Here is an 18,664-nt window from a genome sequence, read left to right as displayed (position 1 = left end):
TCATGTAAAGAAGCTAGACTATAATAAGAAAAGCTCTCAATAGTCACATCTAGAGGTTATGGTGACAGAGCTATGCCAGTAACTCAGGTAATTTACAAGTAGCATCATTGTGACATCAGAAGCAGCAATCAATCAATCTTTCCTCTGCACTTTGCTATCAGTCAGTGAAGTGGAGAGGGCTTATTCACAGGTCAAAAGGTCTCATTGTTAAATTACTTGAACATCTGTATACAAACATGGTAATAACCCTGGATTGACTCATTGTCCCTGGCCTCAACCTACTCCCAGCCAAGACCTTCTCTCAATGGGATCCTCACAGAGGTAGCAAAGAACCGCCATTACCGTACCTCTGCAGAGGCAAATTCTTAACCCCCATTCATATGATGGTATAATCTTCAGCATCCTGTATATAGGATGTAGGAAGCAGCAGAATTTTCTAACAAGCAGCAGCATTTTCGAACATTCTTAAGTAGGCAGCAGAATCTGCATGCATAGATAAAATCCCTGACAGCAAAGGGTAGGTGACAACCATCACACCTCCAGAAGACGTATGTGGTGGTGCCTTTCCCCACGGCAACATAACTTCTTTAATCTAAGTGTGTATGGAGGGGCAGAAAGGGGATGGGAAAAGAGTTAAGCTAAAGAGAAATATGAAGAATCGTGGAATCCATGACTTGCATGAGTTATAATGTTCTACCCAATGCACACGGAAATTGTGGAGCTGCAACAATTGGCAGAGGCCAAAACATTCAGCTGGACTAACTTCCCCATGTTAAATAGGGTGAAAAGCCAATGATTTTCAAAGAAGGAGACAGTGGTGCTGTTAAAACGTCTTTTTATGACACTTTCAAATGGCTTTAGGATATATAAAATATCTGTGTTTCTTAGATATTTGTTATCGTTATTCACTCTACTGCAATAACAATACTGCATTGCTAGCTGCCTCATTAGAGAGCTGGCCTGCTATTTGTTCAGTCTATCAGAGCAACTTATCCATAAAGGAAAAGTTTTCAAGGTGCAGATCTTCCCCACAGCACACACCCACCTAACTGGTATTAAAAAAAAAAAATTAAAAAAATGAAAAGGTAGGGGAAAAAAGGAACCAATCACTAATCCTAAAAGTCATAGAGCAGCAGATGATCCACTAGTTTCCATGGTTCTCCTGCTACGTTGTCCAGTATATCAATGCAGTGGCTGACCCACTAAACCAAACAACCACTTCATGCAGTGGCAAGGAAGCTCCTGCAGAGAAAAGAAGTGCTGTGCAGGCTGCTGAAATCTTGCCCACCCTATCCCATATAGCAAAGTGTAGGCCTCTTCATGGATATGGAAAGATGGGGCCAAATAAGGATTTGCCTCTTAATGAAAGGCTGGGTTTGACTGGCTTTATTTCTTTACTCTTATTAGTGTACACCTGTTTGGCATCTGTTTTAGCTAGCAAAAAAAAATCCATTTTATATGATTATCACACGTTTGCTCCACTAATGCAAATTATTTCAACGTTTCAATTATATCAGTACTATAGCCACAGAAATTTCTTGGCTTCCTTGCACTGAATACAAGAGGGCCTTTTCCCCCTTGATTCTTCTGCAGCAAACCGGAGAGGTCTTGGAAGGATCCTTCTGAGCACTTTAAAACTCTTCAGTAAGGTGTGTGAATTCTTTCCTGTCATGGAAGAGATCCAGAGGTACCACCAGAATTTAGAGGGTCCAAAGGATAGAGAAAAAAATCTGTCCTGGATCATGCAGGTCTGTGACTCTAAGTGGACAGCACTGTTCTGTTTCCTTGTTTATGTACCAGCCTCACAGACTGCAATACAATTCTACTAATAGGCCTTATTAACTTCTGCCTGTGCTGGTGCTGCATAAGCAAAAGTATGAGATGTTTTAGCTCACGTAAAGCTATTTAAGTCTTTTAAGGGCATAGGGAAATGGTGGACTTAAATATACAGTAGAACCTCAGAGTTACCAACTCGGGAATGGACGTTGTTCGTAACTCTGAACAAAACATGATGGTTGTTCTTTCAAAAGTTTACAACTGAACATTGTCTTAACATAGCTTTCAAACTTAACTATGCAGAAGAAAAATGTTGCTTTCCTTCATTTTTAGTAATTTAACACAGTACAGTACTGTATTTGCCTTTTTTTGCGGGGGCTGGGGTGGGGTGGGGTAGAAGGGATGTGTCTCTGCTGCTGCCTAATTATGTTCTTCCGGTTCCAAATGAGATTTGTGTGGTTGACTGATCAGTTTGTAACTCCGGTGTTTGTAACTCTGAAGCTCTACTGTAAATTTTGGAGCCACCATTAGCAAGCACATACATAGTTAAGCTTTGTTGGAGAACTATGTAATGAATTGTGTTAGTGAAATATGTACTAAGTAATGTTAGAGAAATTATTATATACAATTCTGGAAGAAAATAGGAATGTTTGCTTTTCATATGTAGTTCTGCTGCTTGAGATCATCAGATTTTGCTGAAACAGTCTGTAAATCAGAAAATTGGTTTTTGTGTCTCATTTATAAAGTTCTTGACCAAGCAGATAGCAGGGTATAGAAGAGAGCTGTTAGCTTTCAGTAAGTCAGGTACAATCCCTCAATCCCCCACCCGTCCATTCAACCAGCTAACAAGTTTTTTTTTTAAATCACAATATTAATAAAATTCACTGCTTGTTCTCTCACCTTATTCTTGGCTTTGATTATTTCAATGACAGAAGACCCCAAACTCTTCATATATTCCATAGTTACTAATATAATTTGCAATTCAATCAGATTTCAAACTCATGTAAAGAAGCTAGACTATAATAAGAAAAGCTCTCAACAGTCACATCTAGAGGTTATGGTGACAGAGCTATACCAGTAACTAAGGTGATTTACAAATAGCATCATTGTGACATCAGAAGTACCAACCAATCAATCTTTCCTGTGCAATTTGCTCAGTAACTCAGGTGATTCATAAGTAGCATCATTGTGACATCAGAAGTGGCAACCAATCAATCTTTCCTCTGCACTTTGCTATCAGTCAGTGAAGTGGAGAGGGCCTATTCACAGGTCAAAAGTTCTCATTGTTAAATTACTTGAACATCTGTATACAAACATGGTAATAACCCTGAATTGACTCAATGTCCCTGGCCTCAACCTACTCCCAGACAAGACCTTCTCTCAATGGGGTCCTCACAGAGATAGCAAAGAACAGACATTATTGTACCTCTCCATAGGAAAATTCTTAACCCCCATTCACATGATGGTATAACCTTCAGCATCCTGTTTATAGGATGTAGAAAGCAGCAGAATTTTCTAACAAGCAGCAGCATTTTCGAACATTCTTAAGTAGGCAGCAGAATCTGCATGCATAGATAAAATCCCTGACAGCAAAGGGTAGGTGACAACCATCACACCTCCAGAAGACGTATGTGGTGGTGCCTTTCCCCACGGCAACATAACTTCTTTAATCTAAGTGTGTATGGAGGGGCAGAAAGGGGATGGGAAAAGAGTTAAGCTAAAGATAAATATGAAGAATCGTGGAATCCATGACTTGCATGAGTTACAATGTTCTACCCAATACACATGGAAATTGTGGAGCTGCAGCAATTGGCAGAGGCCAAAACATTCAGCTGGACTAACTTCCCCATGTTCTCAGGCATTCCTGCACCCCTCAGAGTTTCTCCACTAATCTCAACTCAGAGTGCCTGCAAAGTTCAGTAGCTCCACCCGAACCTCCAGTTCTCCTGGTACCCACAGAACCCGAGGGACCCCTATCATACTTCAAGTACTACAATGTTCCCTGTTTCTTAGCTCCCCCATTGTTCTCTGCATAACACCGGGGCTCTGCCAGCTTTCTTTCTTTGCATGGGAAAGATTTCAAAATGTCTTAAAGAAATTATCAAGAAAATCCCCAGGCAGTAACCAAACCAAACAAATCATTAAACTCTGTGAGTAAAGTTGACAGTACATGTAAGTGTTGTTTTTTTAAAAATTCATAATGCTGCAGTTATCAAAAACAAACAAAATGAAGCATTAGAAACCAAGGTAATTCAGAGTTAAGATCAAAATAAAAGACAGCCTAACATTTGAAAAGTAGGCAAGGTCAGGGCCGGCTCCAGGCACCAGTGTAGCAAGCAGGTGCCTGGGCAGCCAATGAAGAGAGGGGTGGCACGTGCGGCAGTTCGGCGGCAATTCGGCGGTGAGGCCGTCACTCCCTCTCGGAGCGAAGGACCTGCCGACGAATTGCTGCCGTAGAAGAAGCGGCGGTAGAGCTGCCACCAATCGCGAATGCGGCTTTTTATTATTATTATTTTTTGCTGCTTGGGGCGGCAAAAATGCTAGAGCCGGCCTTGGTGCAGATGCAAGTCTGTGACAACTGTCAGTAGGAACACAGCATGTGTCCAAAAGACACTTTGTCCGGACATAAGATAAGCATAAGCATAAGTTGGGTCTGCATAAAAGCTTGGAGTTCTCCATCCTTCTCTTTGAGGAGATCTTAGTCTGGGCTCATCTCTGGACTCTTCCGTGCCCTGTACCTTTTTCACAGAAAGCTTCTTGTCCGACATGCCCGATTTTGAAAGAGGATGTTGCTGACGAGGCCCAGGAAGCGAGGGACCCAGAACTAGCACTCTAAGGAGCAGAGAAGGCATTTACAGGATGGTTATCTGACCCAGGGCCTGAAGCTACTCTCATTGCTTTACCCATTAAGTACATCTGGAGCAGGGCTTCTAGATTTGCAGGTCCTGCAAGTGAAGGACTTGCAAATAGTACATTTTCCAGGAACATTCCCCCAGACAAAACACATATTTTAAATGCCAAACATTACAGGGTATAGTGCCCGTGTTTGATGGGCAGTATCTAAATCCAGGAGACTTAAAAGAAGCCATCCTGACACCAGAAAGAAATAGCTATTCTGGTTAAAAAACCAAAATGCCAATGAGCAACAACTAGCTATCTCTATCTACACGCTGCACAGATTTAAAAAGAGCCAGGTATTTTGTTAGCACTGCTCACTGCCCATGTTCATCTCAAAGCCAGGAGGCATGAGAGGAACTGAGTGGTGGCTGGCCTGCTCCACCCTTTTATGCCCTCGGTGCAGGATATGAGGACGCTCAAGGTGCATGAGACTCTGAACATGGGGGAGTGGGGTACATTGCACACCGTCAGCAAACTGTGGAAATGGATAACTGCTCAAAGGGAAAAAAGTTGCAAAGGGATAGCAGTGGTCTGTTCATTAAACCAATAATACACTGGCTTTTACAAATTGTCCTGGAGCCAGTACAAAAAGCCCTTGATCAAAACACCAGTTCAGTATGGAGATCTTATCTCGCAAACTCTTATGTGAAGGACTTGAAAACGGCACATTTTCCAGGAAGAAAGATTAGAGGCTAGAGTCACTGAAGAGGCAGAGTTGAGGTTGTTTGAGAGCCTGAATTATACATTTCCAAATTGATAAACGTTGGGTTGCAATTTACGTTTAACTTAACTTTGAATTTCCTGTATTTTTAATACTTGTTATTTTTAATTACTACAAATGTATTGTAAGGCACTTTCATCCTTGACTCGAGTTTACCCAAGTATTGAGCCTGCGATAGTTTAGAATCCAAGTAACTTTCCCCTGAATTTATGGCAGTTTAGGCTGAAAATATTAAACTATATGACAGTGTCCCTTTAAGGTCACAACTGGCCACCAGGTGTCAATCTTCCTCTATGGAATATTATTGGTAGGGGCCTACGGTCCATTTTGGTCAATTTTACGGTCATAGGCTTTTAAAAACCATAAATGTCATGATTTCAGCTATTTAAATCTGAAATGTCACAGTGTTGTAATTGTAGGAATCCTGATCCTGATCCAAAAAGGTATTGTGTGTGTGGGCGGGGGGGTGTCACAAAGTTACTGTGGAGGGGTGGGGGGTTGTGGTGCTGCTACCCTTACCACTGTGCTGCTGGTGTTGACGGCGCCGCCTTCAAGCTGGGAGGCCGGAGAGTGGCAGCTGCTAGCTGGAAGCCCAGCTCTGAAGGCAGCACAGAAGTAAGGACCCTCAATTTGAGAAACACTGGTCTCCCCCATGACATCTGTATAGAATAGGATAAAAGTACACAAAAGACCAGATTTCATGGTCCGTTTGGACAGAAGCCGTGGCCCCGCGCCTGCTGGGGATAGAGAACTCCAGGGCTGTGGGCGCCGGTGCTCTCTGTCCCCGGTAGGCACGGGGCCGCGGCTTCTCTCCCCTGCTCAGGCACTAGGCACTAGGGGCACTAGGAACTAGGCGGAGCACATCAATGCACCGCGTTGGGGACCACTGACTGAAACTGACCAGCTTGAAACCCCGCTATACCGCGACCCCGCATTTATCGTCATGGAATTTTTTGGATCCCAAACATCGTGTTATAAAGGGGTTTCACTGTACTTACAGTATTAGTACTTTAAAGCAGCCTACACATTCTAATTAGACACTTGATAAGATGCAAATTAGAAAAAAACTATTTAAAAACTGCTTATCAGGTTAAATATGTAGCAATATAAAAACATTTTAAAAATCTATTATCAAATTGGAAAAATTGAAAGGCCTTTAAAAGTCTGGTTGGCACAATTCATATTTATTTTTTGAACTTGGATAGCGGCTGTAGATCAGTTTCACTTTGTTTTTTACTAGCTTCATTTTCTGATTCTTATGCATTGGCACAACACTGCAGTGTTTAGGCCACAAATTTTGCAGAGGTTCTTTGTCAGGGGTTCTCAAACTGGGGGTTGCGACCCCTTAGGGGGTCGTGAGGCTATGATGTGGGGGAGTCTCAAGCTGTCAGCCTTCACCGCAAACCCTGCTTTGCCTCCAGCATTTATAATGGTGTTAAATATATTTTAAATGTTTTTAATTTATACGGGGGCAGGGGGCTTGCTATGTGAAAGGGGTCACCAGTACCAAAGCTTGAGAATCACTGCTCTTTGTTTATAAGAACTACCTCCCCTGGAATTTTCTAAAACGTTATTGAAACATTTCTATTTGGTCTTCAGTTTTGAAAAAGCTGCTTCTGAAGAAAAGCTATTAGAAACCTATATTTGGGGCCAAATTTAACCCAATAGTGTTCATTTAACTTATTCAATGCATGTCTCCCTTCTTGGAAGGGGCCTTTTGTAAATATCATATAGGGTCTTTTTTTTCACATCACTAAAACCACTTATCTAAAAATCAAAACTGCTTTTCTCATGATCCACGTGTGTGTGTTTGGGGAGGCTCAGAATCTATAGTTTCTTTTCCACAGGCTTCAATGGAATTTTGCACATGAAGAACAGTAGTCATCAATTTCAGATTATTAGCATGTGAAATGAATGATCTGATCATTCTTTTATGAGGACCTATTCCACTTGTACTCTATCTGTGAACAAACAGATGGCAGCCAATGGCAGTTGAGAATTTTCCTTTTTTCAGTCACTGACCCTTCTCCCTGCCCCATCCCCTTCCTCCCCCGCCCAACACCCAAACAAACAAACAAACAAACAAACAAACAAACAAACAAACCCTTCAGGCTTCCAAAGCTGAAACTTCATCTTAGGTTTGCAATTAACTTTACAATGTGACCAGGCACATAAACTAAGCCTTGAATGAAAACTCTTCCCGCTTAAACAGTAAGCAAAGGGTGAGCGTTTGAATTGAGATAACGGTCCTGCAGAACAGCATTACCATTTAAAAAATGATCTTTTTCAAAGACCACTTGCCAACGATTTTGGCTTAATTGGATTAAAGCAGAAATCTAAGAAAGGAGACCCATCCATTCACTGAAAAAAAAATGGAGGCTACAGACACTGTCCCAAACACTTCCAACAATGTCACAAAATTTACTGACAGAAAATCTGAAGACCAAAGACAGAATGGCAGAGCAGAAGACATGAAATGGCCTTAAGTCACCTGTCACCTTATCTGTTGAAGATAAGGTTCTTCCTATAGCGTTTATTGAATGTTACAAAGACTTCCAGAAAGCCTTTGACAAGGTCCCTCACCAAAGGCTCTTACGTAAATTAAGCTGTCATGGGATAAAAGGAAAGGTCCTTTCATGGATTGAGAACTGGTTAAAGGACAGGGAACAAAGGATAGGAATTAATGGTAAATTCTCAGAATGGAATGGGGTAACTAGTGGTGTTCCCCAAGGGTCAGTCCTAGGACCAATCCTATTCAATTTATTCATAAATGATCTGGAGAAAGGGGTAAACAGTGAGGTGGCAAAGTTTGCAGATGATACTAAACTACTCAAGATAGTTAAGACCAAAGCAGATTGTGAAGAACTTCAAAAAGATCTCACAAAACTAAGTGATTGGGCAACAAAATGGCAAATGAAATTTAATGTGGATAAATGTAAAGTAATGCACATTGGAAAAAATAACCCCAACTATACATACAACATGATGGGGGCTAATTTAGCTACAACGAGTCAGGAAAAAGATCTTGGAGTTATCGTGGATAGTTCTCTGAAGATGTCCACGCAGTGTGCAGAGGCGGTCAAAAAAGCAAACAGGATGTTAGGAATCATTAAAAAGGGGATAGAGAATAAGACTGAGAATATATTATTGCCCTTATATAAATCCATGGTACGCCCACATCTCGAATACTGTGTACAGATGTGGTCTCTCACCTCAAAAAGATATTCTAGCACTAGAAAAGGTTCAGAAAAGAGCAACTAAAATGATTAGGGGTTTAGAGAGGGTCCCATATGAGGAAAGATTAAAGAGGCTAGGACTCTTCAGTTTGGAAAAGAGAAGACTAAGGGGGGACATGATAGAGGTATATAAAATCATGAGTGATGTTGAGAAAGTGGATAAGGAAAAGTTATTTACTTATTCCCATAATACAAGAACTAGGGGTCACCAAATGAAATTAATAGGCAGCAGGTTTAAAACAAATAAAAGGAATTTCTTCTTCATGCAGCACACAGTCAACTTGTGGAACTCCTTACCTGAGGAGGTTGTGAAGGCTAGGACTATAACAATGTTTAAAAGGGGACTGGATAAATTCATGGTGGCTAAGTCCATAAATGGCTATTAGCCAGGATGGGTAAGAATGGTGTCCCTAGCCTCTGTTCGTCAGAGGATGGAGATGGATGGCAGGAGAGAGATCACTTGATCATTGCCTGTTAGGTTCACTCCCTCAGGGGCACCTGGCATTGGCCACTGTCGGTAGACAGATACTGGGCTAGATGGACCTTTGGTCTGACCCGGTACGGCCTTTCTTATGTTCTTATGTTCTTATGTTCTTCCAAGTGGGTATCCTACACAGCTGCACTGACACTATGGCTACACTACAGCTTAAGTCGACATAAGGTTTGTTGGTCAGTCGTGTGAAATTAGTCACCCACCTGAGCGACATATCTTACATAGAGTTAAGCATCGGTGTGGACAGCACTGTGTCGGCAGGAGACAGCTTCCACCGCTTGCGGGGCCTGGAGGAATTAAGCCAATGGGAGACCTCTAGACCTCTATCCCATCGGCTTAGAGTGGCTACACTAGAGAGCTTGAGCTCAGAAGACTTCTCAGTTGAAGAAGCTCCAGATGCTCATTCTACTATGTTTCTAGTTTAAGCAGGCAAGGATCTCCATGAAAAATGACTTCTTGATGGAACAGATTACTCTACAGAACCTGCCAAAGAATTAAATTCAAAAAACACAATAAAACAAGTCAGTTTCTTAGCTCAGTTAATTTTTTCATACTGGAAAAACTTTATAAACTAAGAAAATAATTAATAAACATGTATATAGTGTTTTTTACCCAGAGATCTCCAAAAGTCTTACACGTTCAGTAGGTATTTTACCCTCATTTTATATATAAAACAGTCTTCAATGAAGTCATTAAACACAGAGGGTTTTAATTATCTTAAAAAAAATAAGACGTTCTTATTTACAAAATAGATTTAAAGTCATAACTACACTTGCAAGATACCTTGGTTCTGTGTTTTTAACAGCTTGATGACGGAAGAATTACTACAATTTTCAGGGAACTTGTTGTTGAAATCTGTCTTCTTTGATCTTAAGCCACTGTGACTAGGAATTGCCTCTTGTCCCCATAGAAAATGGGATGAAGTAAAACCTCTCTTTAAAGGGTTTCTTGACTGCTGGATGAAGGACAGCTGTGTGTCTTTTCTTTCCAGCAGCCAGGATAATGGGCTAGATGGACCATTGGCCCTACTGGATCAGACCATTCTGTTCTAAAAATACAAGAAAGCTGCTGTTGGTACTTACTGAACTTGGTTTTCCAATATGTCTAACATTTGAATGGGGTTTTTGACTAAAGCCCTAAGGGCCCCAATACTGCTCCCCCAAATTCACAAAATTGTAATCCCTGACATCAGTAGTGGAGCAGCTTCCCCCCTCCAGTAAAGCAGGGCTTCAAAACAGCCAAGCGAAGCTGATTGAGGAAGCAGCCACAGCTGTGGCCAACCCAATCAGGGCCCAGCTGGCCCTGATAAGAGGCCTGTGAGCCAGCACCTGGAGGGAGAGGGGTGAGCTGTCTGCAAGCAAGGTACCCGAAGCAGAGCAGAGCTGGGGAAAAGGGCAAGGGGAGCTGGGGAGCTCTAGCCTTGCAACTCCCCAGGCTGCGGGTCTTGATGGAGGTCTATGGAGGTCCTGGTGCTGCAGAGGGGCAGCCCAGGAATAGGCAGAGGCAGCTGGTCCTAACCCCTTGCCAATGATGAGTGGCCATTACAGACTGCGTCTGCCCCAGTGAGTGGGGGCAAGAGGATGACTGACAGTAGCCACTGAGGCAAGGTGGTTTTAGAGGGTTGGGAGCTCCCCTGGGAGGGGAGACCCAGAGAGAGTGGGGATATTGCTGGGGCAGAACCCCGAGGAAAAGGGCACCGGGGTCTGGGAGGGTCATGGGGCCTGAGGCTGGCGAGACATCCGCCGGCAGAGAGCGCTCCAAAGGCTGGAAAGAGACGAACAGCAGGAGGTGCCACAGCGGTGAGTCTTCGCCTCGCTACAGAGCGCTATCAGTCTTTAAAAGTGCTACAAAGGAAGCACCTACTGAAAAACAGGAATGGGAATATTCCTGGATATTTACACTGAGTTTATCGTGTAAATCAACTTCTAAATTTACTAGAAAGTGATTGTACACGTATTTCATTAATTTTGTTTGTAGGTTTTCAGTACACGTTTCCTAAAAAAAGGATGTAAGCATGTTGAAGTAGTATAAATATTCTTAAGGTGGTAAAACAACTGTGCCCAAGTTGAGTAGGTTAGGTTTTTTGTTTGTTTTGCTTTTAAAACAGAAAACATAAGAGATCATTTTCAGATTTTAAATTAAAAAACATATACACAATTCTCAGTCGTGTGATTATTTACATGAAAACAATATGTTTAAAAAGTCCTTTTTGTGTATTCTAATTAGTACTAACTTTTCAAAAATGCTGTCAGGAAATTAACCATACCCCCTGCTTACTCTTCTTAAATCTACACTTTAATCTCAATGGTATGAATAATGAGCACATTTAATGTTACCACTTTCCCTGAAAAATCATATGGCTAATTTTGAAGAACTGCACCTTTCTCCATTTCACACATTAAATGAGATTCTAATGCTGAGATACTCTAGCCCCATACTTTAATCTGGCTATTTCTCAGCTTTTTTCTTTCTTCAACTTCTTTATTGTATTTTTCTTGGAGTTCTTCAAACTTAAAATCTACAAATTGACAGTGAATATTTGCTAATAATCTGCCTCATTTCATACATAATCTTTCCCTTTCCATTTCTTATGCCTAATATTAGACAAGGGTGATAAAAGCAACAGCCCTCATTAATCTCTAGTGATATATTAAGACAACAACTCAACGGGAGTTCTTCTAAAACTGAACAGTTCAGAGACTGAAAACTGAGATCTGGAACTCAGTGCCACAATGAAATTGCAACCACTAGACTGAGGAACCAATACCAGGGGTACAAATGTATATTGTAATATCTCCTGAATGAAGATTTTTTTCCCATCGCTCCACTGGCATTAACATTCATTTGTAGCATGAATTAAAAATCAGGCATTAAGATTCAAAGGAGCTCAAAAGAAAAATCAGTGGGAGTTGGACACCTAACTTCTTGCTAATGGGACTCACCACATGTTTGAAAATCTCAGCCTAATGTCACATCTTGCTTCTCTCCACTTTAATTCCTACATAACTGTAGCAGCCACTTTCTCAAGGAACACCATAGCCAGAATGCTTTGCCTCTTCCAAAAGCATCTGAAATCTCAGCTTTCAAATGAGAACAAGGACTGGGGATCTCCAACTCCAGCTAGGTAGCCAAATGCAAGTTTTTGGCAGTACCTTCCTTTGGTGTCCATGAAATCTGTGGGTTTTTGTTTTGTATTGTAGAGTCTGAATTTCACAACCCTAAACTCAAGCAAATTGGGTGATGGTACCTTGTCACTGGTAAGCATTTCCGACTCTGAGCACTTACTACTAAATCCCTCAAGCCCCCGATTCACCAGCTGGCAAAACTGAATTTCAATTATTTTGAATGAAAACTTTACCTGAATATTTTGTTATAGAACATAATTAGTTAGGATGTCCGTGTGTTACGTCCATATTAGTATCTGCATTTGTACCCTCCCCTGAATCAAGACAAAGCATAGTCTTGGACTCACAAAGTATGCTCACTTCAATTCCTACATAGTCACTCATGGGAATTAATTTTCAAATATTGGAAAATTATAGACATTAACAGATTATAAAACAAACACATGGTCAGCTGTTTTCTTCATTCACCTTTTGTTTTCTTTTATGCTTTCAGGAGTGACCTGTACTTTCACAGGAATTTACATTTTATTCAATTGCATACTAGGGGGGAGGGGGAGTGACCATTGTGATTTTGATTTGGTGTTAAAGGAGCAGAAAAATTCTTCTGTGGTGTCCTCCTGAGTGATAAGTCTCCTGTAATCAATGTTTGCTGACTTCTCTCAAGTTCAGATTTGTACCTGTTTAAAAGAGAATTAGAAGAGCAAGGAATTAGTTACAGAAACAAATAGGGCCCAAACCTACATTTTTAAGAACACCAAATGCACATTGAATGGCAATTTTGGTTACTCAAGGAATATAAAATTAGGCATAATAAAGATATATCACTAAAAGTATATCTAGATGACAATACGATACCTTCAAATATTGGAATCTGTACTTTCACTTCTAGTGATACTTGGTTGTTTAAATTCTTTCTTCTACGAAAGAGACAATTAGCTTATACTTTATAAATACACTGAAGGTTTAATATTTCAGAAGACTCATAACTAAAAGAATTATACACAAAAAGGATACAGATTAAAAGCAATTACAACGATTATCCCCTCTTAAAATCAGTCACAGCTCTGATAAGGCTCCCTCTGCTGGACAGTCACAAGACTGCTGCCTTTGGGTCCCAATATGCTTGATTTGTGCTCTTAAGCTTCCCTTGGCCTGAAAAGGCTGCAGCAACTGCCTTTCCCCTTAGATTCGCTGGTACACTTCCAGGGCACAGGCTCCTAGTTCCACTGCCCAGTTACAGGACCACACAACCTAATTGTCTTAAGCCCCCAGGCCAGCACTGACCCCACAGACTTAAACACCCCCTTTTCCCAGAGCTTCACCATTGTGGGCACTCCAGGTACACAGTTCACCTCTTCAATGATATGTAGTAGTTGAACACAGATAAAACAGACTTTACTAGGGTTCCCAAAAAACACTCTGTTAGCAAGCACAATAAGTATACAGATCTGAACAAAAAAATAATAAAACCCTCTACACAATTCCCTGCCTCAATTTCCTCACCACTCCTAGAGCATTCTTTGGTCTTAGGTCAGAGTCCTCTAGTTCAGGATTCTTCCTCTCTCTGCCCTCATGCACATGGTTTCTCCCCTGAATCATGGAGTATCTGTAGTCCTTTCTCTCCTTGCCCACCTCCCCAGGATTCGTCAGAAACCCTCTTTTATTATCTCCCGCTTCTTTGTCAGATGACTCCCAATCAGCCTCATCAGCTAATGAAAGTACCTGACCACAGATTCTGTTGCTTAGTTACCATCACTCCTAGAATTTAAGTATCAGAGGGGTAGCCGTGTTATCTGGATCTATAAAAGCAGCAAAGAGTCTTGTGGCACCTTATAGACTAACAGACGTTTTGGTGCATGAGCTTTCGTGGGTGCATCCGACGAAGTGGATATTCACCCAGGAAAGCTCATGCTCTAAAACGTCTGTTAGCTTATAAGGTGCCACAAGACTCTTTGCTGCTTTTCATAGAATTTAGATGGTGAAAAGCTAGTTTAGCCTGGATGGTAGCCCTTGCTTTGTCCCAGGGAGCTCCATTTAAATGATCATCAAAGTTTCACAGCCTATCATTGATAGCCCCAGGCCCTCACCACTTGGAATTTTAGTCCAAGATGGAGGTAAAAAAACAGAGGCTAAAAGACCCACATTCAAAATGGAGTTTGCAATCTGACACAGGGTCCCCAATATCAAACAATTTGTAAACTGTACATAGACAGATTCTCCAAATGTTCATAATTAAATTGTTTCATTAATATTCCATTTTATGAAGCTACTGCTATATGTACAACAATCCCCCAAAGAGTCATATAACCTCCAAACTCTTTAACTTTATCACGCTCATTAATATAATATAGAGTGTTAGGTGAAGACTTTCAAGCCTGTCTCTCTAAAAAGTTGCACGAGAAAGTGGCAGTGGTAAAAATTCTGTTGTCATGGTGACACTGCCAAAACTATTTTGGTCAAGTGCATTTTACACTCTGCCACTTCTGCTGGCATGATGTCTGCATAGCGTTGAGTTGTATTGGCAAAAATGTGCTGCACTCTGGCTAGGCATTCTAGTGCTATATTCCCAAAGACTCAGCGTTCAGAGAGTCAACTGAGGATAACTGGAAAATAAATGCAGAGGCTATTCATGGAACAACCAACATTTGGTGGAGTGGCAGTTTTGAGCCTGTCTAATGAGTGGTGGGACAATCAGTGGTTCTAGAACTTTTAGATGCAGAAGTTCATTCCTAGAGTTGCATGCTCAGCTCGGCCCACTCCCCCAGCACAGGAACAGCAAGGTGAGAGCTGCCCTTACAGTGGGGAAACAAGTGGTGATTGCCCTATGGAATCTTACAACGAAGGAATACTGCTAATGTAATGTGTGGTTTGGTACTTAACTGAATTTCTATTAAATTTTATTTCAAACAAGTTTCTACAGAATTATTTACAGAACATTGTACAACAATCACCTATATTAACAACATGTTGAGAAATAAAAATGGATCTGTCCATTCATTCAATACAGCGTTACTGACATAGTTATCAGTAAATGTTTAACAACAAGACGTGTACAAATGATTTAGTGTTCAAAGTATTATGCAAATTATTTTGACAAAAAATAGTGAGGATTAGTGAGCATATAGTTTTCATACATAGTCATGAAAACTATTCATCTTCCAAAGGTTATTTCGATCTGAACTTTGCCCCTAGTAAAGATGGCCCCCGGCTCCCACTCTTTCTAGCTTGACTGAAGCTGGGTTGCACCCTGGCTGGCAAGAAGCGATGGAAGCCAGGGCGCTGGTGAACACGGTGTCGGACAGGGAGGCTGTGGGGTACAGGGGGGAGGGAGACGGTGCAAGGGGCAGGCGTGAAGGAAGGAGCCCAGCACCTGTGTCACAGGGTTGAGGAGGGGTGTGATGGGGTGTGTGAGCCCCAGAGCAGGCAGGGGTTAGTGGCCCGGCCTGGCTTGCAGAGGGGCTGCAGCACCTGCCAGAAACGCCAGGCCGGGCGCTGCCGGGCAGGGGCAGGAGTCGGTGTCTGGCCTGGCCGAGGGGAGCTCTGGGTTAGGCCTGCGAGGAAGTGGGACCTGAGGCTGGAGAAGTGAAGCCTCCACGGAGGAGCAATGAGGGGCCTCCCTGAGGGGGTGGGAAGCTCAGCTGGGCCCCCCTGGTTCCTGTGCTTAACCAGCTCCCCACCCCGGGCCGTGCATGTGGCAGGCCCGGTCCCCGCTGAGTGCAGTGCACACGCTGTGGGAAAGCCTCCAGCCCCAGGAATGGATGGGGGGGGCTGCCCCCGCTCAGGGCCCTGACCTTTGACCCTTCAGAGTTGCCTTTCATTAAAGGTTTTTTCCTGTAGCTTTCCCCAGAAGGGCTTTTCTCACTGGCTCTGGGGCCCATCGCCCCTCTCCAGGGACCCCTGCCCCCTGCATTAAGCAGTCACGGGGATAGGTCTCTCTTGGGGGGGGTGCTCTGACCCTCCCCACTGGGGCCTGCGTGGAGGGGAGATGGTGCTCCATGGGGGAGTCTCTTAGTGACACTTCTGGTGCCCCAGGGATGGGGGGAGCAGAGGGGCAAAGGCTGTTTGATGTCTCCCACAGCGTGGGGAGCCCAAACCCCACAGACCTGAGCGAGGGCCGGGAACTGGGGGAGGGGCACTAACCCATCCACACTCGCTGCCTGAGCTGAGTGAGGCAAAGGGACCAACCCCAGCAACAGGGAAAGTGATGGAGGCTCTCCCAGTGTCTCCTCTTTGACACGGTTTGCTGCGCTCAGTGACACGGGCGGGGGCGATTCCCCAGTGGTTCTATCCTGACCGGGTCCCCCGCCTCTCTGGAAGGGGTGAGCAGCAACCCGCTGGGGTCAATCCCCGGCCCTGGCTTGTCTTTGTAGAGCCGCTCTGAGCCTCGCCTCCCCTCCGCGCGCAGCCTCGGCGGGAGGGAGCTGGGCTCCTGACTCTGTGGTTACAGATGCACAAAGACCCAGGACAGTGGCTGAAGTGGCCCCAGCTCAGGTGGCTCTTTGCAGGGAGTGGATAAACCCCCGGGCTAGCCCTGCTGGGACGTGGGATCGCTGCGACTCACGAGGCTGAGGCTGGGGGGCAGGAGGTGGGAGCAGCAGGGGCTGAGCGTGAACGCTTGTGATTGCAGGGCCGTGTGACTTTCCCGGAAGGAGTGGGAGATGCTGGCAGAGGAGCTCTACTAGGATGTGATGCTGGAGAACTACGGGACACTGCTCTGCTGGGTAAATAACGATTTTCCTTCTGTCACTGAGCTCTGGCTGAGCTGTGAGGAGCCGAGACTCTGTGACCCCGAACCTCCATTTGATTCCTATCGGCTCCTTCAGGGTTTCTCCTGAGCCACATTTTTCCTGAGACTCTGATGATCCTACTGAGTAACCCCCAGCCCCTGTCCCCCAGGAGTCTGAGCAGAGAGGAGTGGGGCAGTGGGAGGCAGGGGCTGTTGACGCACCCATCACAGCAGCTTCCTCTGGGCCACTGAGCTGCGGGGTGGGGGGCTGGAAACCTAAAATGAGCAGCTCAGGCCGGGTGTGTCTGGTCAATTGGGAGTTCGTTCCCGAGGGCCGGGCTCAGTTTCCTCCTGTGGCTTGTGGGTGAAGCCGGCCTGAAGCTGCCCACCCCTCTGGCCGGTCAGTCCCTGCCAGTGCTCTGTAACAAGAACTCTGTGAGTGGGAACACACCCAATGGCCCCTGACCGTTCCCCACCAACAGCCTATGGAGGTTCCAGACCCGGAACAAGGGGCAGAGCCGGGGGCCAGCCCCCAGCAGGACTCCATGGTGTGGGAGAGTCCGGAGCGCACGTGCCAAGATGTGTAACCCCCATCCCAGCTCCCTCGGCGCTGCACAGGCCCCAGAGTGAAGAGCCGGGGCAGAGACCCCATCCCAGGCTGCAGCCCTGGATTCCTGCCGCAGGGTTTGTCGTGGCTTGGCTGGTGTCTGTGTGGCTTCCCCCACTCCCAGGCCATTCCCAGCGCTCTGGGCTGTTCACTTGGCTTGTCCCTCAGCGAGAGAGTTCTCAAGCACACACGCTGCCTGTGCTGGAAAAGCCAGAGCCCCGGTGCAGGCTCTGAGAACGTACTTTCAGTGTCTAGACATAACTCCTAGCACAGCCTCGGTCCGTACATTTCGCCAGGATAGTAATAACCAGTGTGACACCGGCCTTCATCTGAGAGCTCACGTGACATTCTGTGGTGAACCAGAATGTACAGCCCAGAGTCAGGAGATTCTGGTAACCCCCTTTGCCAGCTGGCATGGAGAGGGGATCCCCCTTGGGTCACACGCACCCCCTGCCTCAGTGTCCCCGTGTGTCTCTCCTTGCACAGTGATGTGTGAGGTGGGGTGAGCTCAGGCTGCTCATGCCGTTCAGAGGGGACTGGGAGCACAAATGCAATGACTGGGGTTTGTGCCCCTGGGGTTACCCCATGGGGCTATTTGCCAGGCCCCTGGCCACCTTCTCTGCCCCAGACACAAGCTGTCTCCAGCAGGGCTCCCCTGCCTCCCTCCGTATCGGTGCTTCCCCTTCCCCAAGGAATCACATCGGGATCCTTCCTGCAGAGGGTGGCTACAGAAGCAGGTCTGAGGAGCAGGTGGAAGGTCCTGGGACCCTGCCGCTGTGCAGGGCGGTGCCAGAGAGATCAGAGGACAGCACCATGCAGAATGCTGAGCCTGGTAAAACCTGCATCAGTCAGTGCAGGTCCCAATGGCGCCTGGTCCTGATGAGATCTGGCACCAGAGAGAGCCTGTATCTGTGTGCGAGCAACGCTTCCCGGGGAAGAGAGAGCTGAAAAATCATGAGACGAGCGTCCCTGTGGGGAGTGTGGATGCGCTGAGTGTGGGAGGAAATTCAGGACAGAATGGGCTCTTCCTGTACACCAGAGAATCCACGTTGGGGGTGGAGGTGGTGTGAGACCTTCTCCCT

The sequence above is a fragment of the Mauremys reevesii genome, unplaced genomic scaffold (genome assembly GCF_016161935.1).
Source record: "Mauremys reevesii isolate NIE-2019 unplaced genomic scaffold, ASM1616193v1 Contig11, whole genome shotgun sequence".
In the NCBI taxonomy this organism is placed as follows: domain Eukaryota; kingdom Metazoa; phylum Chordata; order Testudines; family Geoemydidae; genus Mauremys; species Mauremys reevesii.
The sequence above is the reverse complement of the archived record's forward strand: the minus strand, read 5'-3'. Positions refer to the sequence as shown.